Source organism: Equus caballus, chromosome 17 (assembly GCF_041296265.1).
Source record: "Equus caballus isolate H_3958 breed thoroughbred chromosome 17, TB-T2T, whole genome shotgun sequence".
In the NCBI taxonomy this organism is placed as follows: domain Eukaryota; kingdom Metazoa; phylum Chordata; class Mammalia; order Perissodactyla; family Equidae; genus Equus; species Equus caballus.
This window is the reverse complement of record NC_091700.1, coordinates 72716630-72740520: the sequence shown is the minus strand read 5'-3', so window position 1 is coordinate 72740520 and position 23891 is coordinate 72716630. Positions and strand designations below refer to the sequence as shown.

At 39.4% G+C, this 23891-nt stretch overlaps 1 pseudogene; it reads right to left on the bottom strand.

Moving 5' to 3' along the window:
- Window positions 1–13904: 13904 nt before the first annotated feature.
- Window positions 13905–15274, bottom strand: LOC100054692 (elongation factor 1-alpha 1 pseudogene; annotated as a pseudogene).
- Window positions 15275–23891: the final 8617 nt, after the last annotated feature.

The following is a 23891-nucleotide window of genomic DNA, read 5'->3' as shown; positions in this document are numbered from 1 at the left end:
TCTCACCTGAGGCACAGATTCCTACGCTCTACTTCAGATAACATGTGAGCACAGGGGAAGCTTACACACCCTCACAGCATTATGGCAGGGACCCTGGCGTTAACTCAGCCCTGTGCTTCTCTTTGGGCTCCCATGGGCCTTTGGCTGAGATAAACTCCTTTTGCCTGTCTCCATATTGATCTCTGACCTCTCTGCATGTGCGTGGGAAGTTCCGTAGTTGATGTAATGCTCATTTCTTCTCTCAGTGCAGCCACGGCCCAGCAGTTCACACTCTGCTCCTCAGTCTGACCACATTTCTGTCTGACCTGCAGATCTTCTGAGTCAGGCTTGGACTCCATCTGATCCCTGGATCCCTCTTTTCAGCCTATGATTCCTCTCTTCCCTCACTGCTACAGCCCCATGGTGGCCTGCCAGCTCTCAACCTTCAGTATCACTGGGAACAGGTGGGAAATTCTGGATATCTCCACTGCTTCTATCAGGTGCTAGGGAACAGAAGGTGCCCTCTCTCTCTCTCTCTCTCTCTCTCAAGCCATGCCACCTTTCTACACTCAATGTGGCTGCTCCTTGTTGGCAAATAATTTGCCAGGCTGTCTCCATCGAGAGTCCCAAACCAGAAGTGGCACACAAGCCCATTTGGGTTTTGGTTTCACAACTAACTCATTCTTTTTATTCTACCTCCATTTCTCACCTTGAGTTTTTCGGTGAGAAAATGAGAGAACAAAGGACCTTGCTGCTTCTCTCTCTCCTTCTCTTTCAACTCTTGTCCCCTTCTGAGAACTGTCCTGAGCTTCTTTACAGGATATGTTCTTTTTTTTCCTTTTTCTTTCCATGTGGTGAATAATGGAGTAGCAAACCTGCTGCACAGAAAGGCATCTATCTGTAGGTATTATCCCCATTCCAATCCTTTGCATGTCTGCCCACACAATAAGACCCTCAAGAGCCAGAGACTCTGTTCTGCATCTTTGCATCAATTGTATACAATCCAGTGCTTTGCCTGAATTGCCACTCACAGAAAGTTTGCTGAGTGAATCAATGATTGAACCCCCTTAACTTATTGGTAAAGAAACTAAGGTGAAATATTTTGCCCAAGCTAAACAGTGAGTTAGAGGCTTAGCTCGGACCCGGTCAAGCACTTTTTTCAACATAACGTATTGCTTTTTACCTAGTCTTCTTTAATGGCTGGCAATGCAGAGCCTAGAATATAAGACCTAAATATGAGGAAGGGAGGCAGGAAGGGATAATAAATCAAAAGTTCCCCTCCAAAGAAGAACTGGGCTTCAAAAAAGAAATCCAAAGGGAAGAATTTCAGATTAAAATATTGTTATTTTTCTTTTTATCTATACAACATAAAATCACCTCAAATGTGAACTCTCAAAATCTCTGAATAGGAATCTTATGAAACACTACATCTCTGCCATGGTCAACTATTTGTGTTTGCCGAAGGACTTACGGCAGAAATTCTTATGGTCATTCTCCCCTACAGATACATATAAAATTAGGAGCATCTCCTCCTAATAATATTACATGAAAGGCTGAAAAGAAATTAAAATCTATTCCCCTGACAGGGAAATTCTCCCATTTTACTGATTTAAAATTCATTCCTTGTTGAAAATAGCAACTGACCCCCTCTCTCTCTAAAAGATAAATCACATTCAGAAATCCTATTGGAAAAATGGCTAATTACAACACACCAAGTAGTAACAAGATTTTAAATCACAGCTCACGCATGCTCAGATAAAGCGTCTTGATAAACACACACGAGAGATTTGGGGAGCTTAAGGTTTACGAGGTTGAAAGGTTATTTTCTCAACGAACAACAGTAGCACTATTCTCAGGAAGCATACCACAGAGGGAGGTGGAATTCTAGGTCTATTTGTTGATGTTTCTGAAGGGGATTTAAGCAATCCGCTTTTGTGCAGTATTTGCCATGGCAGACCAAAGCATCAACCAGGATATTAGTGGGGCACATTTATACCAAGGATTATGGTCCTTTTGAAGAATGCAATGCTGGCCAAATAGGAAAAGGTCCATTTGCCCCTTTAGCTTCTGCTTTCCCAATTTGTCATCTTCTCTTCACCCCCATGTTATTAATTTCTCCTTTTGGGGGGCTCTGAGATGAGATGACATGTTGCTCCTGCGGATTTCTGGGTTCTAATCTCTTAAAACAGTCACACACATGGGTACTAAGGAGCAAAGTACTCATACACAGTGACATCATTGTGAAGTATTAAAATTTGTCACCAGAATTGTTTTCCTGTGCAGATCATGTAATATGACTACAGATAGTGACATAGTGTGCCTGTGCGTGTGTGTCCTGTCAGGGAGAAAAAAACACTTGTAAAATTCTTAGAAACCGAAAATGCATCAGTGAATAGGCCTTTATGTTGGATATTTATGGGGAATTTGGTTTGTTTTCTGATTCTGTTTCAACTTTTAAGGAGCACCGTTAATGTGATTAATTAGCAAGAATTTATTGACTTGAAAAATCTCGACAGCCAAACATATATGATATTTTTAAATGTATTTTTTCAGGTGAAACTATAAACTGGAGGCCTAATTAAGACCTGCTGTTTCCTGAAATTTTGTGTGCACAGCTCTGGGAAGGAAAGTTGCATGGAACTTTACTTGAAGGGGTACGTGTAATCTTAAGAGAAAATCCCAGCATTCTATTCACTTCTTTCAGACGTAGTCCTTACCTAAGAGGCCCACGAATTTATGTCCACGGAAACATGAAAGCCCGCTATGGAACTAGCTCAGGAAAAACTCAAATCAGCTCAAACGTCATGAGTTGAGGACTTCAGCTGTTCCTGGCCAATATTTCCAAATTTACGCTTAAACACCGTGATGGATCATGCAGTTTTAGTCTGTTGACATTTTCTTACATGTTCCCTTTCCATTACTTTGCTAAGGATGAAAGTCTCTCTTTCTAACAAGAGAGGGCAAATCAGCTTGCAAGAAATATAATAATAACACAAGAGTATTCAGTAGAAAAAAATCGCCTTTTCACAAGGCTGCAAAAGGCCTAAAGTGAACTGATTTCTGACTCGACTCACTTCACCTGCTTTCATTAAAAAAATCTGTTTTTCTTTCCTAATGTTGCCTTTTCATTAAATAGTTCTGATGTGGACTTTAAAATGCAAGGATAAAAGAAATCTACATATTTCTAAAAGCTGTCAGTTTTCTTAGTTTAGAAACATACTTATATGGCTTATCCCCAAATGTCACTATGCAGTGGTAACAAATTTCTGAAGTCAGAATTCCTTCAAAATAATAAGCAAATGTTTTTTATTCACGTGAAGGAAGCTTTCTTCTTATGCCTCAGGTAGAAATATAAACTACTTATAATTTGACAACAGAAACCAAGCTCATCATTGTCACTCAGCTAGACATTTTGAACTGCTTGTCTTACAAACTTATTAAATTGTGAGGAGTAGGGGGAAAAGTCACAGAATTTTTTTAAAAATTTATATTTTTAAAAATCTATATTGTGAAAAGAAAATTGTCCAGCCTGCAAATCTCAACAAAGAAACAAGTTATGTCCTTCAGATAATGCACTAATTATCAGGCCATGAGGGATACACTCACAATTTACAGTCCCGGTGCCTAGTTCTGTAGCCTGTAAGCTCGACAGAGCCAAAACACTTACTCACAGATAATACCCAACACAAAAGCCTCTTTTTCCACTTCATGGTCTTTTTCCACTTCATGGTAGAGCCTCATTACGTGCCTTCCTAAATGTGGAGGGGAATGGAGGTTCTTCCTTCCCTTTATAATACTGTACGGTGCATTTGTTCAATAGCTCATTGCTCCAGAAAAGGTCTTGGTCATTTCCTATAGACATTCTCCAGGCCCCCAAATGACCTGGAGATCGAAACCTACATGGTTGTCTCTTCTCCTCACACACAATTTTTGGTTTCCCTGGCTCCACCTTATTGCATTCCTCTCTCATCGCAGACCCAGTCAGGACCTTGCTTGGGAGCTCAAAGCCCCAGGCCACACAAGGGCAGAGCAGCCACGTCAGAGCTGCTCCTGGCACCAAGGAAAATTATTTGGCCTGAGAGGCAAACACAGCCCGGGCAGTGTCCAGAGTATCAATCCCTGTCTTCTCTGTTATAAAAGGCCCTATTGTAGAAACGCAAATCACTCAGAGATGGCATGTACAATGTCTAATCACTTAATAGCTACTGGGCACCCACTGGGTACAGGCCCCAAACTAGACACTGTCTGTAACCTATTCACTGGAGGAAGACAGGGGAGAAGATGACACAGATTTATATTCATCTCCTGTTCTAGCCCTTCACACCATGGCAAGTATACATCCTTTGAACAAGTAGACAGTTACAAACATAATAGAGATGAGACTGTTTGGATCTGTGAGAAGCAAGGTAAAGGATAGAACACAAGCTTGGTATTCACACTGACCTTGTTGTGACTCCTTCCTCTGTAATCAATGAGGTGACCTTGGGGAGCTTACTGAATCTCTCCAGGATTCTCTTTCCCTGTTTGTAAAATGAAAATAATAATATCTACGCTGTAAGTGCTGTGAAGAACACTTTATCTAGGATGTAGAAGTGCCCAAAGCTGTCTGTGTACATAGTAGTCGCTCAACAATATTGGTTCCCTTTTCTGTCTCTAGAATTCTAAACGCTTGTCAAGATATCTCATACACATTATCTTATTTGATCTTTATACAAATCCTACTCATAAATAATTTAATCTGAGGCAGAATTTGAGGTCTTTGGATTTCTTTTTGTTTCCTTTTAGGAAACTCTATTGAAAAGATACACTTGTTTTCACCAATTACCTTAGCTCTGTTTTTCGGTAAGTTTTACAAAGTACCTGAAGCAAAGAAAAGGGTTAATTTTATTCCAATGTTCCAGATGTCTTCAGCACCATGACTTTAGTAATATACTAAGAACAGTAAGTCTTTTTAATGAAACTGAAAGCTATGCATTGTACTTAAATCTGGAACTTTTTCCCCCTGAAGAGACGCTGCCACTGGGACTGCCATCCCGCCATTTTAGAGAGGGTGAGATATGTTTTCACTCAGGTTTACCCTTTTTCAGCACATTTTCAACCAACTGCCGTTGGTATCCAAGCAGTTAAAACTACATCAGCACTAATAGCTATGAGCTCATCTTGTATAAAGACATTTTTAGTTAAACACCACGATCTTGAGGGGGGGAAAAAAGTTAGCGCGCTTGACCAGGCTGGCTTGGAATAGCTCACAATATGACGCATACCACAGGAAATAGAGTGGTATGAGGCACCTACAAAATATTTTTCAAACAAGTCATTGACGCTGTAAGCCCCATGCCTCAGCTTTAGGAAGTCACTTATTAAGAATCAACACCAGCCGTGCCAAGCTAAGCTTTTGCTCTTGGTGATTTTCCAATTGAATATTCAGGGCCCTGTCTCAGTCTTGTTTTCAGGGGAGTACATGCCTGGAATGTTAGCAAGCTATTTGCTGGAAAAAATGCCCACAACAGACCCAATGTTGATCACATTAATGCGTTTGAGTGGGTATGGAGTGCAAATGATTGAAAATGCTTCCAGATCCCCGTTGCAGGGGACAAAGCAGGCTCTGTTCTCTGATCTGATGGTCATTTTTTTTCCAGCGGAGGATGTGGTGCAGGAAGAGGGAAGAGTGCCAATCTCTGTCTAATGGTTCCAAACAGGGCCTGGGCCTAGCTCTCTGGATGCTGATGAGTGGGAAATGAAACACAGATGGGTCAGATGGGTAAGGAGAGGGGGATTACAGGTCAGGCCAAAGAGTTGGAATAAATTAAGTGCTTATGAGGTACAGAATGGCACATTGTTTAAGTGAATGGACAGGGAAAAAACATTCCAGTATTGTTCAGTCCAGTGAGCGAACCCAACGTTCCTCTTCCCAGACCAGTATAGGCCACAGAGATCCTCACCGTCGGGATGTATGTGACCAAAAAGCTAACATGTGGCCGTTTGGTGCCTGAACTCCAAAAAGCCCAATTTTTGTTTCATTACACATGAGATGTAATTTATTGGGAGAAATGTTTGGGTTCACGTGTCAGATCATAGAGAGTCAGATTTGGGGTTCCCTGGGGATCTCTGAGGAGAAGGTGAGTAACCACAAATTAATACAGCAGGGAAATAAAGTGACAAAAGAAATGTTTCATTGCGCCTGAAATATTGAGCCAATTTCCCCCTTTTTAGCCTTTTAAAACTTTGCTCACAAATCAGAGTCACTCACCTGAGAAAACGCAGCAGAAGCCTGTAGTGCCTGATAACAAAAATAGTGAAATCCTGGGGCCAGCCCCATGGCATAGTGGCTAAGTTCGTGTGCTCCACTTTGGCGGCCCAGGGTTCAGATCCCGGGCATGGACCCATGCACTACTTATCAAGCAATGCTGTGGCAGCATCCCACATACAAAAATGGAGGAAGATTGACAACAGATGCTAGCTCAGAGTCAATCTTCCTCATCAAATAAACCAAAAAACAACAAAAAAGTGAAGTCCAATACTCTTCCTTAATTTTTCATATCTTCACAATGTATGAAGACTCGGTGAAAAGGACTTTTTGAGAATATTGGGAAATAATCCAAACAATTATATAACTAAGAAAATGAAGCACTGAAAACCATAATGGTTCTGCCCATTTTGTGTTCCAGGTGTGTTAGAGAAATCATGAAGTCTCAAAGTATATACAAACCTGATTATTTAATAGTAGATAATCATAAGACAGGCTGGATACAATGTGTTGTCTTAAAGGAACAAAACCAGTAGGATGTGAGGGCAGAAAGTGGCACATCAAGGGACAGAGCCAAAGTTGCAGTTGCCAACAGAATTAGAAACGTCCTAAAGTCAGAATTAATGGTTTCATTTTTAGAGTGACAGAAATTATTTTCAGAAGTTTATTTTCATACCAGCCATGTTTCCATTTTATGGACTTGACCTTTAACAGAATATCCCACAGGCAAAACCGGAGACAGTGGTTGTCCACAGTCACCAGAGGCGCTCATGCTGTGAGTATGAAGAGCTTCTCAGTTTATCGACTGGTGCACTGCAAACCCAGAGGCTCCAGGGAGAACATTCCAGCCAGCCAGTGTAGAAAGTCTTCATGCAGCGTATCTTTAAAAGACCAGAGATTTTCGTTGTTATTATTTTAGCAAGTGGGTTCAGTAAGTGATACCGATTACATGAACATGTCATCTTATTTTCTACTCTTTGAGGCCATTTCAAAACTAATAGCTGTACTGCTTATAATTTAAATATTTTGCCTTCCCCAGCCCCCACCCCCAATGTTCTCCCCTTCAACACTTTTAGTATTTCTGTGCTCTGAGTCTTGGAACGGAACTCCAAGAATAAATAACCAGTTCGCAAAGCAAATTTGAAAAACGATGATGACGCAAGCATCAGTATTAAGAGTTGGAGAAAAAAATGACTGCAGAGAAGTTTCTAGCTTAGGCTGAGCAAAAACATAAAACTGTTATTCATGGAAAGAAGGACAGACCCATAAGAAACTAATATCCGGTTTGGGATATTTGCTGTTTCTTTTCCAATAAAATGGATGATTTTTTTTTCAGTCTCCTTTTCTTGAATAAAAAAATGAGAGTTGGAAATGCTTGTGGAAGAATCTGAAGGCAGAGGTTATTTTGATAATGCTTAAATGACTACATGTTATAATGTAAAATTGGAGTTAATTCTTTTGAGAAGAAAATACACGTAAAGTATAGGGTTCCCAGGAGACTGTCATTTCTTCTGAAACACACCTCCAATGGGACGTCTGAGTGTGGGGTGGACTCCACCACAGGGTTCTCAGCTCGACTTTCAGGGTTAGATCCTGAGGTATTAATAGAGGCGGCTGAGTAGCAGAGAGGCGTCTCCTGTGCCTGTGAGGAAACCTAGGGAACCTGGCTTCTTGCCAGGGGTTACCAGAAGATGGAGAATGTTCTTGCAGGCTAGAAACAGAGCCAGCCAAATCGATTAAGGCAGGACACAGAGGCTTCCATGACAAACACCCTCAAGGTGGAAAAGCAGGGCAGTAAGGATGAGGCCGTTGTCACCTCCAGCCAATGCTATCTGTCAGCATACCTGACTGTCCAGTCACACATGAGTACATCTTCTGAGGGACACCGCCCTCAAGCTTCCCAAGCTGAAGAAAACACCAGAAAAGCACAGCTTTCTAGAGCAGTGGAATGAATCTAACATGTCTACCATCTCTACAGTTACTCTGCAGTTAGCATGGTACAGCAGACAACAATTAGAAATAAATCTCTTAAAGAGGGTCCCCAAATTTTACAAGCTCCAGACCCCACGAAACCTGAATCCACTCCTGGGATTACCATTTATGAGGTGGAGCTATAGACACAGTTTTTGGAGAGGAAAGGGAAGTATGCACTTGCTTTCTTGAGGAGTCTGGCTTGAGGCCTTGTAGAATGCAGGCAAAGCTGTCTATTTGGTAGCTAAGTACATGGTCTAGAGAATAGGCCTGAAATTCAGTTCTTCTGATCCCCAGAGTATAACTGTTATATTACATCACACAACTTTCACTTAACAAAGGACCAGTGGAGAAGCATTTTATCTAATCTAGGGCTTCTCCTAGGAGTCAGTCAACAACATCCAAGTACTCATTACTTTTTTTTTTGAGGCGTGGGGTTGTGTTTAAAAACCTATAGTGCAAATAGGAATGTGAAGTCTTGGGGCCACACTGTAGGAATTTTCGTCTCCACCAATAACTTCCAAAATAAGGAAGTATCGACTGACTATCTGCAAAGCACACACTCCATGCTCTGTTCCTGTTTTGGGGACAGATTTACGTTCCTCCAATACTCTTTTCTCCCTGGACTCTCTTATAAACAAAGGCAGGTGTTCACAAAGCAACTGACTAGGGCGGGATGTACCCTGTGGCCACGGGACATAGCAAAGTTATCTGTATTATAAAGAGATGGTCACGACCTAGACTCAGACCTTCTTGGGAGAGATTAAACAGCCCCCACACGGTCATGAATAATGCTCTGTCTGGTCAGAGGCTTGACTGAACTGCTCCTGCTTCAAGGAGAGAGCTTGACTTTACTATCCTTCCAACGATTCTGTGATATTAAGTACAAGGAAAATACTATCATCCTGAAGATAAAAATTAGTGCACAAGAGGTACATAGTAGAAATTACATTCAAGTCAAGGACTTCTTGCAACCCTGTCTGCCAGGCCAATAACATAACCCACAGACCAGTTCACCTCTGTAGTTACTTTACAGCACTTGGGTGTTTGCTGTATGCTCAATTAAAATCCTACTCCGGTGGGAAAAACCAGATTTCCAAATGGTGACTTTATTGATTCAATAAAATTTAAGAAATTCTGCTTATGGAAAAACTCATTAACCAAAACTAATAAATAAGAGTTTACCCTGCAGTCTGGTTCCTCTTTATTTGACAGAATTAAAAATCACTCTGGAACAACTTAGTTCAGTTTTCACTTGTTAATTGAGCTTAATAGTTTAGTAACTCCCTTTCTGTTCTAAGCTTGTAAACTCTTCATTCATTCTGGCAGCACTTGCATTCTCTCGCTCTCAACTCTACAAAGCATATACTTATAATGGAGTTTAACAGAAATGAAGAACACGGAGGAAGGGGGAAGAAATGAGAACCTTGTAGTTGGGCTGATGCAATGACTCAAGGCTTAGCCAGCCTTTGAGGACAGGATCAAGTTGCACTGCACTGTTAGAAGGATTCTTCAGCATAGCCTCAAGTGCAATGTCCATGTGAGGGACAATTTTATTAGCGAATCCATGTTACAGCAGATTTCCACTTCTGTTCAACATCTTCTGTAAGAAACTGCAAACAGCCAAAACTGTACATGTACTGGACAAAATCTTTCAAGCAATTTCACCTTCTGGCACCAAAATTCTTCCTTTGGAAGATTGCTACTGTACAAATGTTTGTTTGTTAATTCTTAGCACAACACATTATGTCAGCTCTTTTGAAAGCAGGAATTTGTTAAAAGTAGCTTTCACTGAATATGAATGTGTTATGACCTTTGGAATAAAGTGCAAAGCTTGAGGAACAGTACCAGGGGTGCTCAAGAGACTTTTGCCACACTTCAGTTGTCCTTTCAACCTCTGGATAGATGCCCCAGCTGCTCCTGTTCTAGCCACGTAATTCATACCATAGGCATCTTAGATTCTCTGGACCAACCACTGACTACCATATAGTAAACAACCAGTCAATTCTTATTGCATACATCTCAAAAGCTGGTAGTTGAGGTGAGTCAGGCTGAGTTGTAGAGCCTTTGGAATACATCAGGTTGTTTCATTTTATATCACTCTATGTTCCTTTTTTTGACTATATTAAAGGAATTATCCACTGAAAAGAGAATTAGAGAAAAAGGAATTTTTAAGCAAGCAGGAACATTCAAACTAGTTCAATGTACACAGATAAAAATAAATAATTGTTTTGTCTTTAGATACAAATTGATACTATTACAAAGGAAAAACAAAAGCCTGAACTTAATTAGGTAATACTAGGTTATTTTCCAAAGTGGTTGTACCAACTTATGCTTCTACAAGCATTGTGTGCATGTTATTGTTCTACACTTTTGCCAGTGTAGGTCTGAAATATTGTCATTTTAAACATGCAAAATCACTTGAAATATGCAAAAGCAGTGGGTGTTTTAATTTCTATACTGTGTTATTAAAATCACATCAAAGAGAAAATTGATGAAGTGGTCTGTGCTCAGTCCTCAGCTCACTTTTCTTCTCTATCTTCACACTCAGTTGATTTCATATAGGCCTGTGGCTTTAACCACCATTGGTGAGCTCCAAATTTATATCCCCAGTCCTGATCTCGCCCCTACTTCTCACTCAATTATCTACTTGATATCTCCTTTTATATATTTAATGTGCATCTCAAACTGAACCTTCCCATTTTTCTAATGGGACCAACCAAAATTAAGAAAAGAAGCTGACAACTCTGAATGGGCAGATTGACTCTTGCTGGCTCACATCAAAAACCTTCATTGAATATAGGAAGAACCAAATTCGTTTATAAAAGGGATTCACTCCCTCAGCCCCGACTCCTGAGAAGTTTTGCTCTTCAACCATTTTTATCTGAGTATCAAGTGGATCAATTTTAGGGCTTTTCTATTTGCATAATTTCCTTCCAGTTGTGAACCTACTTACTATAAAATCTGGCATCTTGAATTTTTACTTGACTTTATAGTAGACACCTGACATTACCACAAATTCTCCTGAAAACACAATTATAAATGCCTGCATAATATTCTATCATATACACAAATTACTTCTTGAATTTCTATATTATTGAGCACTTACATTGTTCCTAGATAGATTATGCTGTTTGATGCTATTAAAGACTTCTTTTTCAAGTGTATTTATGTAGATGGTCGTTGCTGGTGCACTGGAAAGTTATTGAATGTATGTGTGTGTTTATCTTGTGCCAAGTCACCTCACTAAAATTTCCCAATAATTACAGTTAGTTTCCCCTAATGATAGTTATTTAGTTGATTCTTTATAGTTTGAAGAGATGTACAAAAGATATATAATAGAGATAACGTGTAATAATAAAAATAATATTTCTTCCTTTCCTTACCCAAAATATAATGTTTATTTGTTTCACATTCAAGTGCTTCCAAAATAATGTTGTGATACTGTTTATCACTTATTGAACACTTATTATGTAATAGGCCCTGTCATAATTGTTTAATAAATATTATATAATATTTATTAGTTTATTTCCGAGATTTTTTGACTTTTAAAAAATGTCTCCAATATCCTTAACTATCTACTTGGCTATTGGTTTGAAATAGATATAGTTTACCATGCTTTGGCAAGTAATTTATATTCCTTTTTTTAAAATACAGTTTTACAGAAAAGTTCTATGCCTAGTACAGAGAATTCCTCTATAACCTTCACCCAGTTTCCCCTAAGTTGACAACTTACATAATCATGGTGATTTTGTCAAAACTAAAAAATTCACTTTGGTACATACTATTAAGTAAACTCCGGATTTAATTCAGATTTCTCCAGTTTTCCCTCTAATTCTTTTTTTCTGCTCCAGGATCCCATCCAGGGTACCATATTGCACTCAGTCCTCATGTCTCCTTAGTTTCCTGTAATCTGTGACAGTATATCAGTCTTTCCTTGTTTTTGATGACCTTGACAACTTTGAAGAGACTTAGTCAGGTATTTTGTAAAATGCCTCTCAGTGGGAGGTTGTCTGATGTTTCTCTCATGGTTAGATTGGGTTATGGGTTTGGGGGAAGAACGTCACAGAGAAGTGCCCTTCTTATCATATCATATCAGTGGGTACATGCTATCAACCTCACTTATCTCTGGTGGTGTTAGCCTTGATTAAGGGAGTGTTTGCCAGGTTTCCCCACTACAAAATTACTAATTTTTCCCGTTCCATACTCTATTCACTAAGTCGGTCATGAAGACTAGCCTACACTCGGGTGGGGAGAGAGGAACTAAACCACCTCCTGGAGGAGAGAGTCCTTCCATATATTATTTAGAATTCTTCTGTAAGGAAGATTGGTCCCATCTCCTTCACTTGTTGATTACTGAAACATTGGTTTATATTAGTAGGGACTCATAGATGTTTATTTTATACTTTGGGTTATAATCCAATACTACATTATTTATTTTATTGCTCAAATTATTCCAGCTTTGGCCAGTTGACCCTGTCACTTGGCTCCTGTGTCCCTTTGACATGCTCCATTGTTTGTTGTTATTGTTCTGTTTTGTTTTGCTCCCTTTGTTTCTTTGAGCACTTCATTACTTTTTGGCAAGATTCTCCAGGCTTACCTTGGACTTTCCCTGCCCAGCCCTAGAAACAGCCATTTCTCAAAAGAACTTTGGTTCCTTTTATTGGAAAATGGTATTTAAAAACCCAGATCTGGGCACTGGATGTTGTATTACTTTTTGCTTTTAAAGTGTCTTGTTTTACTTTTTATGTGTATGGTAATATACACATAACATAAGATTTACTGTCTTAACCATTGTTTTGTGGACAGTTCAGTGGCATCAGTACATTTACATTGCTGTGCAACCATCTCTCCCATCCATTCACAGAACTCTTTTCATCTTGCAAAAATGAGACTTTGTACCCATTAAACAATAACTTCTCATTATCCCCTCCCCCCAACACCTGGAAACCACCATTCTAATTTCTGTCTCTATGAATTTGACTACTCTAGGTAGCTCATATAAGTGCAATCACATAGTATTTGTCCTTTTGTGACTGGCTTATTTCACTTAATATAATGTCCTCAAGGCTCATCCATGTTGTAGCATGTGTCATAATTTCCTTCCTTTTTAATTCTGAATAATATTCCATTACATGTAGATACCATGTATTTTTTTCTCATTAAACTTTGTTTTAATGGGTCTCAAAATTCTATGCCAGATTTTTGGTCAAGTTGTTTCCAATAAAAGGCACTGATTTTAGGAGTTGGCCCCATGGCCTAGTGGTTAAGTTCTGCATACTCTGCTTCAGTAGCCCGGGTTCGGTTCCTGGGTACGGACCTACATCACTTGTTGGCAGACATGCTCCGGAGGAGACCCACATACAAAATAGAGGGAGATTGGCACAGATGTTAGCTCAGGGCAAATCTTCCTCAAGCAAAAAGAGGAAGACTAGTAACAGATGTTAGCTCAGGGAGAATCTTCCTCAGCAAAAAAATAAAAATAAAAAGCACTGATTTTAAAGACTAATAATTTAAAACTGTCACACACAAAAGAAACCAAATGGTCCACAAAACATTCTCCTTTCATTCTGGAGGTTTTAGGATGCATTGTTGTCATTAACCAGTCTCTTACTATTAAACATGCATGGCCAATTGAAACAAACAGTTCTGGGACCGTTCTTCCACCACTGATTAAGACTAGGGTGGCAGGTATTGGGGATTATATTCATTTAGCCTTCTGAGCTTTCTGGGACGCCTTGATGACTTTGCCAGCTTAAGCTGCCTTCTTGTCCACTGCTTTGATGACAATCTCAGCAACCATCTGTCTCATGTTATGAACAGCAAAATGTCCCAGAGGAGGATAGTCAAAGAAGCACTCAACACACATGGGCTTGCCAGGAACCATATCAACAATGGCAGCATCACCGGACTTCAAGACTTTAGGACCATCTTCTGGGTTTTTCCCAGAACAACCATCAGTCCCCTCCTTCAGCTTGTAAGCAATGTGAGCTGTGTGACAATCCAGCACATGTGCATATCCAGCACTGATTTGGCCTGGGTGGTTCAGGATAATTACTGAGCTGTGAAGCCAGCTGTTTCCACTGGTGAGTCATTTTTGCTGTCACCAGCTATATTGCCATGATGAACACCTTTAACCAACATTTTAACCAACATGTTCTGGATATTGAAGCCCACAATGTCCCAGGAAGAGTTTCACCTAAAGTTTTCTGGTGCATTTCAACAGTCTTTACTTCAGCTGTAACATTGACTGGAGCAAAGGTGACCACCACACTGGATTTGAGAACACCAGTCTCCACTCGGCCTACAGGCACAGGACCAATACAAGCAATTTTGTAGACATCCTGGAGGGGCAGGACAAGTTGGCGGCAGGATGAAATCCAGAGCTTCGAGCAGTGTGGTTCCATTGGTATTGCCATCTTTATGGGTGACTTTCCATCCCTTGAACCAAGACATGCTAGCACCTGCCTCCAGTATGTTGTCACCATTCCAACTTGAAGTTGGCACAAATGCTATTGTGTCAGAGTTGCAGCCAATTTTCTTAATGTAGGTGATGACTTCCTCAATGATTTCCTCATATCTCTTCTAGTTGTAAGGTAGCTCAGTGGAATCCATTTTGTTAACACCAACACTTAATTGTTCCACACCCAGTGTGTAAGCCGAAAAGGCATGCTCACAAGTCTGCCCATTCTTGGAGATCCCTGTTTGAAATCCATCAACACCAGCAGCAACAATCAGGACAGCTCAGTCAACCTGAGATGTGCCTATAATCACGTTTTTTATAAAGTCTCTGTGTCCTGAGGCATCAGTGATAGTCACATATACTTGCTGGTCTCAAATTTCCACAGGGAGATATCAATGGTGATACCACACTCATGTTCAGCTTTCACTTTATCCAAGAACCAGGCATACTTGAAAGAGCCTTTTCCCATCTCAGCGGCCTCCTTCTCAAATTTTTCAATGGTTCTTTTATTGATCTCATAACAACTTGTAGATCAGATGGCCAGTAGTGGTAGACTCACTGAAATCTACAGGTCTGATGACAACGTTGTTGATATGAGCCTTTTCCTTTCTCATTTTGGCTTAGCTTTAGTGGTGGTCTTCACAACACCTTTGTTCTGCTAGCAAACCCATTGCAAAAAGGTACAGACTGCATTTTGTGTATCCATTCATCTGTTGATGGACACTTGGTTGCTTGCAGCCCTTGGCTATTGTGAATAATGCTGCTATGAACATGGGTGTACAAATACCTCTTTGAGTCCCTGCTTTCAATTCTTTGGGTTATATACCTAGAAGTGGAATTGCTAGATCATACGACAATTCTATGTTTAACTTTTTTGAGGAAGCTCCACACTATTTTTCACGGCAGGTATACCATGTTACATTCCCATCAGTGGCTCCCAAGGGTTCCAATTTCCCCACATCATCGCCAATAACTCCAAATCCATAGAATGTACAACACCTAAAGTGAACCCTAATGTAAACTATGGACTTTGGGTGATGATGATGTGTCAATGTAGGTTCATCAATTGTAATAAATGTATCATTTCAGAGGGGCAAAGAGATGATAACGGGGGAAGCTATGCGTATGTGGGGGCCAGGAGTATATGGGAAATCTCTGTAGCTTTCTTTCAGTTTTGCTGTGAATCTAAAACTGCTCTAAAAAAAATAAAGTCTTGAAAAAACTGAACACAGAATATTCCTCAACATTTCCCTATGGCCTCAGTGAGTCCATTGAATAATAGGTAGAACTTAGCCTATAGGGATGGGCAAACAATTGCATTGAGACAGTGTCATCTGAGAGAATTAAGATAAATGTTTATTTTAAATAGCTTCAAATGAAACAATTTTTATTTGACTTATTTCTAGAAGCCAATAATATTCGTTCTCTCATGGTAGTTATTCCTTAGATTTACCTGCAAATAAGATAGCGGAAGTTTGAATAGGCCGACAACTTAGCAAAGGATATTGGGAGGTAAACAAACTTTTTGACACCATATTCCCTTTCTTTGATAAACTCAATGAGGATAAATTTGTGAGGAAGAAAAAGCTTTTCAAATTGGCTGATTTGACAACCTCTTCCCACTAGAGAAAGATCTTCTCAGTCCGATGAGGCTAAAGCAATCTAAATGGAAATATCGGTTCCCACAGATTTCTATTGGCTTTGATGATAAAACCTTCTGCCTCATCTATTCCCTTTTGATCTAGTTGAAAAAGGATGCTGGGAGAGGCTAGGACGAGGCTCCTTCAATGACCAGCTGCTGATACAGCTGTGGCTTGTTAAGGCCACAGGACAAGGAAAAGTTCCAGCATGCTTCCTGTTTTATCACATTCTTAAATTAACATTATATTACTGAGAAAAGTGATACCAACACAGATGTAGAAATATGGTATGTACTGAAGGCCACATGGATTGTAAAAATGAGGATCCAGCTACATATTTCAAGACATTATTAAGATGTAAAAGCCTATCAATAGAACCTTTATTCCAACTTAGCAATTTGAAACAAAGATCTGCTTTTAGATAGTTTGCTTGTCTAAGATTGATGAGGAGAGAGTTTGAATTCTCTGGAGAAACGCACTTTCTGGTTTCAAGTGTCCAGATGGATTTGCAGCCTAGATCCAACCTCAGAGGCTTAAGGAACGCTGCAGAAGGCTTCCTCCAACTGATAGGGGCATCTTAACAGTGACTCTCACTGCTTTCCATTAAGGAAATGAGAAGCAACTTATTTTTTACAAGGTGTTAACTAAGCTTGGCTGAGCAGCCCAACTGAAAAATCAAACATGCCCAAACACTTCATGTTTATAAAAACAAACTCCACTAACATGCCTGGCTTCCCATTTCATAAAATTGCAGATGATTTACTGCATATCTTAGTGCAGTCCAATTTTCCTGTAAAATGCGTGTTCTGTATTATGTTTGGCACATTTTAGGCGATCAATGTGTAATTGTTGACTTGAATTAGAATTGATTTGTTTTCCATGAAAATCATAATGGAGGATTTTACAGAACCTGGGACTACCCAACTGGCATAAAATAGAGTATTTATATAAGCTATAAGAACAGGTATGAACTGCTAAAAGGAACTTAAACATTTTTTTTAATACCACAATGTTCATCCTTCCAAAGTTGGACTTAAAAGGAAGAAGACCAAATTCTCTAACAACTTGCTCCATCAAGTTGGGCCTTATTACAACAAGTCTCTCCAGAGCAATTTAAGTGTGTCCAATCTCTCTCTATATATACGTGATTATTTAAGTTATTCTAGTAAACCCAATTCTAGAACTTTTTGACATTTCTTAAAACATTTCCAGGATAAAGTCTACTATTTCTCTTTATCCACCTAAAAAAAGATATTCAATGTGAAAGAAAGAATATACAGCAATCATCTCTGTAGCCATCCACAGAAACAAAATACCAGAGTTGAGCCACCTATCCCATCCCTACCACACTATCTACCCATGCCCCTCAGAAAGAACCATTTATCCTATTTATCCAAATCTTAATTCAGATTTGTTTACCAAACTGTGGCCTGGGAACAGGGAAGGATTGCAATAGGTTCATAGTGGAAATTAGTTTCCCTTTTAATTTTTTACAAAGCACGGATGTAAGTAAGGTTGTGATGATTTCACGTATTCTTCAGACAACATTGGTTCTCTCAACTCTGTTGTAGAGATATACTTACTATACTTACCAAAATGTTGGCCAGGAAGAAACAGACATTGTAGAGGCTTCAAAATCCATGCTTCTCTCATTGCATAGATGATTTAGCTCCTTCCCCTGCACAGGCAGGTCTCCGACAGCCTCCATGCATGGCCAAGGGCAGCTTTCTGCCTTCTCTAACTCTGTACTCATGTCCTGAAGAGGAGAGCAAATTTGATAATGATGAGATCCACAACTATCCAGCCACTTCTCTAGGGCTGTGGTCTGTTCTCAAGTATGATGTGGACAAATGCCATTTACATTGCTATTTCAATGTATTTTTATCTAAAGCAAGGAAAAAAGAAATTAAATCAATATAAATATCAATAGAAGTACATGGACAACTTATGAATAAATGTACATATATTGGGGATACGTGCTCACAAATTTTTTGAACTAATAAATATTTTTTTAACTAGTAGGAGTTTTCAATCAAAAAATGTTGGAGAACACAGCTCCAAACAATTCACTTTTACCGTCTGTGTGACTCGAGAAAAATAGCTTCAAGACGTATTGTGTGATTATAATCACATTCAGGTAATATTTATGTAGTAATGTATATGGCAGGTTACAGTAAATTATTTTCCTGTATACCCACATAAAGCGGTATACTTCCTCAAACTTTTAGTTTAGCTAAGCAAATGAAGCTAAACATTCATGATTTGTCACCCACATGCTCTAGGTCTTGCAAGAGACTTAAAACACTGTTTACCCCTCAGTGCCAAAAGCCACACGCAAGGACTAATTGTACTTTTAGTCCTAAAAGGTTTATTTCTTTTGAGAATCAGAGGTTAAAATGTCTAGAAGAGTTTTTCAGTTAAGGATAGTCAGAGTAAAATTGTAAATAGCTATTCTTTGAATATTAATTGAGCACCCACTATGATACACTGAAGATACAAAGGTTAATAAACCAATATTTATCTATGTTTGCTTTTTTCAAGTGCTAAGTAATGAGGATTAAGTGATAAGCAGAATAGCATTGGTGATTTCTGTCTTCATGGAGTTTCTAAGATAGAAAAAATAGAAAAACTGAAATGAAACTGAGAAAGTGCTTTAAGCAAAACCCTGTAGGCTGTCTCTCCACGTCCACCCCCTTCTGCTCCTTCTTTCATATTTCCTCTTCTATGGTCACCGCTCCAAAAAACAGATCCCTAGTCTTGTTCCTCACTTGATATCTTGGGGGTCCCTAAGTATAATTCTCCTGACCTTGACCTCCCACCTCAACCTCCTCCTCCTGTTAGGTGACAACAGATTATAATGAGTCTAATTTGATTGATCCTGCCTCTTCTGAAGTTCCTCCCTGGAAATGTAAGGCTGGAACCCAATGGAAGCAAATATTCACAGAAAGTCCTGAGAAAGGGAGACCAGGAGCAGGAACTGGGAGCACCAGAGCAGGCTAGAGGTGAAGGATTTTTATGAGGTAGGCTTTTGAGGGAGGCGTAAATCATTTCACAAAGACCAGTCAACTCTGAAAGTTGCATGTGGGAAACCCTGTGGGTCCCTCTACTATCGGACTTTTCTTTTCATTTGAGCTATTGTTAAATTGTTCAAAATCATACTCAGGTTAAACTCGTGTATTGATTCTCTTAGACTGGGAGCCTCTTTGAGGGCCATGGCAATTTCAATTGGATTTATTAAGCTTGCCTTCTTCCCCTACAGCACAAGGCTCAATAGAAAGCAAGCACTTATTCCTCCCAGAAACATTTATTGGATACTCCCTCTCAAACAAGTCCCAGTGATAGTGATGTGAAGGACACGAAGATGTAGGTGCAAAGCAACAACATGCCATTTCCACCAGGAGAATGAGGATTATGTTATCTCCCTCTTACGAACACGTGGAAATGTTGTGAGCATGTGGTACTTTAAAAATGACTTTTAGATATTGCTTTCAGCCACATGCCATGCAGCACTGACAAATATACAGTGTCAATACAATGTCGTTATGTCTCCATCCCACATCATCAGTCACGGGCTTATCTATGTTACACAGACTCTATTTCAAAGCATTTGGGAGACGCTACGTGAGTAGTGATTTAGGAAGAGATGAGAATAGTTGCACATTTCCTAAAGAGCCGTGGGTGTATTTTGTGGGAACGATGATGATCATCATCAGATGATAATGATAAGGTCCCCAGCTGTCTGTTGACGTTCCTCTCTGGGAAACAGCTGGAGATTCATTCTCTAAAGATCGCATCTGGCTTGATTTGCCAGCACTCAAATCCCATTGATCTGGTTCTGTTCTAGCCCTCTGTACTCCCAGTTCAAAGAGCAGGGAGGCCCGTAAAGAAATTACTGCCATATTGTTCAATAGGCCACAGTGAGCCATATATACGATTATAATTAGGAACACATTAAGGGAGGCAGCTCAGTGGAGATAAGCTGCTTGACTGCATACGCTTTTTGATGAGGGCTTAGCACCAATCCGAAAAGAAAAAGATTAAATGTTTGTTACCAATCCTTTTGAACTTGTGACAGAACATGTGGTAAAGTATTTTTGATTCAAATTAAAAGCATCCTAGGATAAAAATAACCCTGTTCTCCCAGGCCTTTCCAAGTGAAACCATTTGAGACTGATTTATTGTATAGCCCTTAACCTCTTTCCACCAGCATGATTAACGTAAGCATTTCTGAATCCTGTGTAAGCCCGGACAGGTATTTGTCTTGTTACACATCTGTGGAACAAATGGCAATACAAATTAGACACTCAACAGACGTAAGTTTTCAAAGGCCAGGCAAATTTAATTTGACTGTGCATGTAAATGAAAAGTTCATTGAGCTCTGAGGTCAGTGCTGTGGGTTACAGGTAGAGAGGGTTGTTGCGTCAAACATCACCAAGAGGCCAGCAATTCAGAAACCCGCAAAAAGGAGCTTCCTAAACCAAGCAGAGAAAATATGGCCTGCTGGTTCAGTGCCAGAGAGGCAAGCACAGGGAAGGGTAGAAAAGAAAAGGCCTGATTTGACCACATCATCAAGACAGACTTTACACGGTCATTGAAAATAAAGAGGCAAGATGACCATATCAAATAGTATTCTAAGTTTCCATGTCGAGAGGAAGCATGGTTTCATGCTTTCTTCTGGGGATAGAGACTAGAAAGTTTGTTCCAGATTCAGCCTCTTAGTTCCTTTGCGGGCTTGGGCAAGCCTCTTAACCTCTCTGTGTCTCTTTATCTGTCCAGTTGGGATATCGGTGTTTACCACTGCACAGGAATCTAAAGTTTAACATCCTTCTAAAGTGGTTGTTCATCTATTTAAAATGACGCTACATATTGTACATTTCATGAGTCTGCAAAGTTTGTAACTGCATGGCATTATCTGCCAAAGGAATACTTCAAGTTGATTTTAATGATATCACATGTTATCTTAATTTCTAGAAACAGTGAAGTCCCTAGAAGCTAATTGAAGAAAAACTCATTTACAATGTTTTCTCACATTCTCTTACCCAATACCCCCTCCCAAGACACACACACATACACACACACACACACACACACAATTTCCTCTTCCCACTCCAAATTCTGAGGACGTTTTCCCTGTATGTAATTTTTTCTCTGGTGAGATGGATGCAGTCAATAGCAGTAATGTTAAACTTCTGAAAGATTGTAAATCAATAGTTAATTCCACAAGCAAACTTTTTATCACTTTAGTGATAAACTCTGTCAAGATGTCCACATTCTATTATCTCAGGTAGCATTTTCCAAATTTCCAGGGATGTTGACAGGTGTTTTATGTAAAAAACTCTTTAGTCATATCATTTTGGAACACATTTGGTTAAATGCAATAATATGATCCTCTTTAACATGATAATATGCATTAAGAAATTCTAAGAGGATGAAGGATGAAATATTTTCCTAACCCTTTTGTACCACTTTACCATTGAATTCTCTCAGGCTTGCTATTCTGAAGAAATCAACTGGAGAGATACTAGAATAAAGGCTTTGTTATACTTTTGCTGTTTGAGGAAGATTAATGAAAGTGGGACTTCTTAAACAGCAGGGAAGTTATTTCCAAATCCAGGTAAGACTGGTTGAGAATTGAGAATGAGAATTTGCCTTTAGAAAGAGATTAAGGCAAATGAATTCCTTCTTGCTCTTGCTTCTACCAGGAAAACAATGTTTCTATGAGCATTTGGCTTCATTTGGTTCAGCTTTGATTCTTTCCTGTAGGAATAATAATAATAATAAAAGTATTTGGAGCAGCCTAGCTCTATTATAAATCTGTGCCAATTGCTAGAGGGTCAAACAGACCAAACCTGTAGTTTCTGATAGTTTTATAAGTAAATATATTATGTTTCAATGATCCTGATAGTTCTTTAAAATGGCTGTTAGTCAGGAAACTCTTGCTGCTTTATAGCTGTTAGTCAGGGAAAGTGGGACTCATGACCCCACAGCAGTGTGAGGACAACTCACTGCCTAACTCCTAAACAGCAAAGCGAAAAGGGAGCAAGGGACATCTTGCAGGTAAAAGTGGTACAAATGAGAACGAAAATCCATTAACAATTTTTACAGCCAATAGCTAGGTGCCCTTCCTGTGAGTATGTTTACCTCATCGGTTTTTGGGTCTGCCTTCCCCATTAAAACCCAAGCTCCTTGAGGTCAGAGACGATATCTTATTCACATCCTTTTCCCTTGAATATTCCATAGTGCCTGAGTCACACATTTACTGAATTGAACTGACATCAAGTGATTTGGAACAAGAATATTTATAAAAATATAATCTAGAATACTGAGGTTGAATCTTATTTTCAAAGTGAGGTAGAGAAATTCCATATTTACCTATGTATTTCTGGTCAGAATATATAGCTCCTTTGTGGCTGAAAATGATGACATAAAAGCATAAATGTCTTGGGGCTGGCCCCATGGCATAGTGATTAAGTTTGGCCTGATCTGCTTTGGTGGCCTGGATTCACAGGTTCAGATTCCACACGTGGACCTGCAACACTCATCAGCCATGCTGTGGTGGTGACCCATAAATAAAGTGGAGGAATATTGGCACAGATGTTAGCTCAGGACTATCTTCCTCAGCAAAAAACAAATGTGTATATATATAGCATAAATGTCTTATAATATTATATTTATTCTGGGTCATAGCAACCTTGCTCAAATGCAGTGTTTACGTATATGATTTTTTTTTTTTAAATCAATAGGAGAAACTTTACTAATATGCTGGGTAAGCATCACTTTGGTTATAACCTGTTGAGGTGATGTTGACTCTTGATTTTTCCATCTGTCGTGGAATTATTCCTCAGTGCTCTGTGTTGTCTGGGAATGTGATAACCCCACCCTCAATATTATCACCCAAGACTTTGATAAAAATTTTACATCCATAGCCAAGGGAAGAATTCACTGGTCCAAAAAGGATTTCATCTAACTAATCAACAGTGTTGGAATGCAGGCTTTTAACCTGCAGTTACATTCTCATCCAGCCTGCCTTTCTTTAATATATACAAGGATATCCCAAGACTTTGTCAAATACTTTGCTGACAAAGATATATTTTGACTCGATTATAATTGTAAATCTAGGGTTACTATGGCATCAATCTCAGAGCTGACATCTACCTATTGCATAATAGAGCTAAAACAATCCTGAAGACTGACATGCTCCAGACTCAAGAACAGATGGAACAATGCCAGGCAAACTGTGTCCAGCAGTATTGCATACTTTCATCCTTCTATCTCGCTGACATTAACCTGATCAAAGCCATGATGCTCACGTTCATGAAACACATGGCCAGTAACTTAGCTCCCTCAGGCTTCCTTCCCTTGAGCTGTTTGCGATGTGAATCCTATACTTTATATTCTTGTGTTGTAACGCCTTCCTTTTCCTCTGAAATTTCAGAGAATTGCCACAAAATGCCTTTAATTTATGACTTTTGGATTTTGAGAATAATTCTTTGAGATATTTTACTATTTATTGTAATCTATATCAGAAATTCCAGGAGTTGCCATCAAGTAAATTTTGGTACCAGACTACGAATTAATTGATACATTTTTC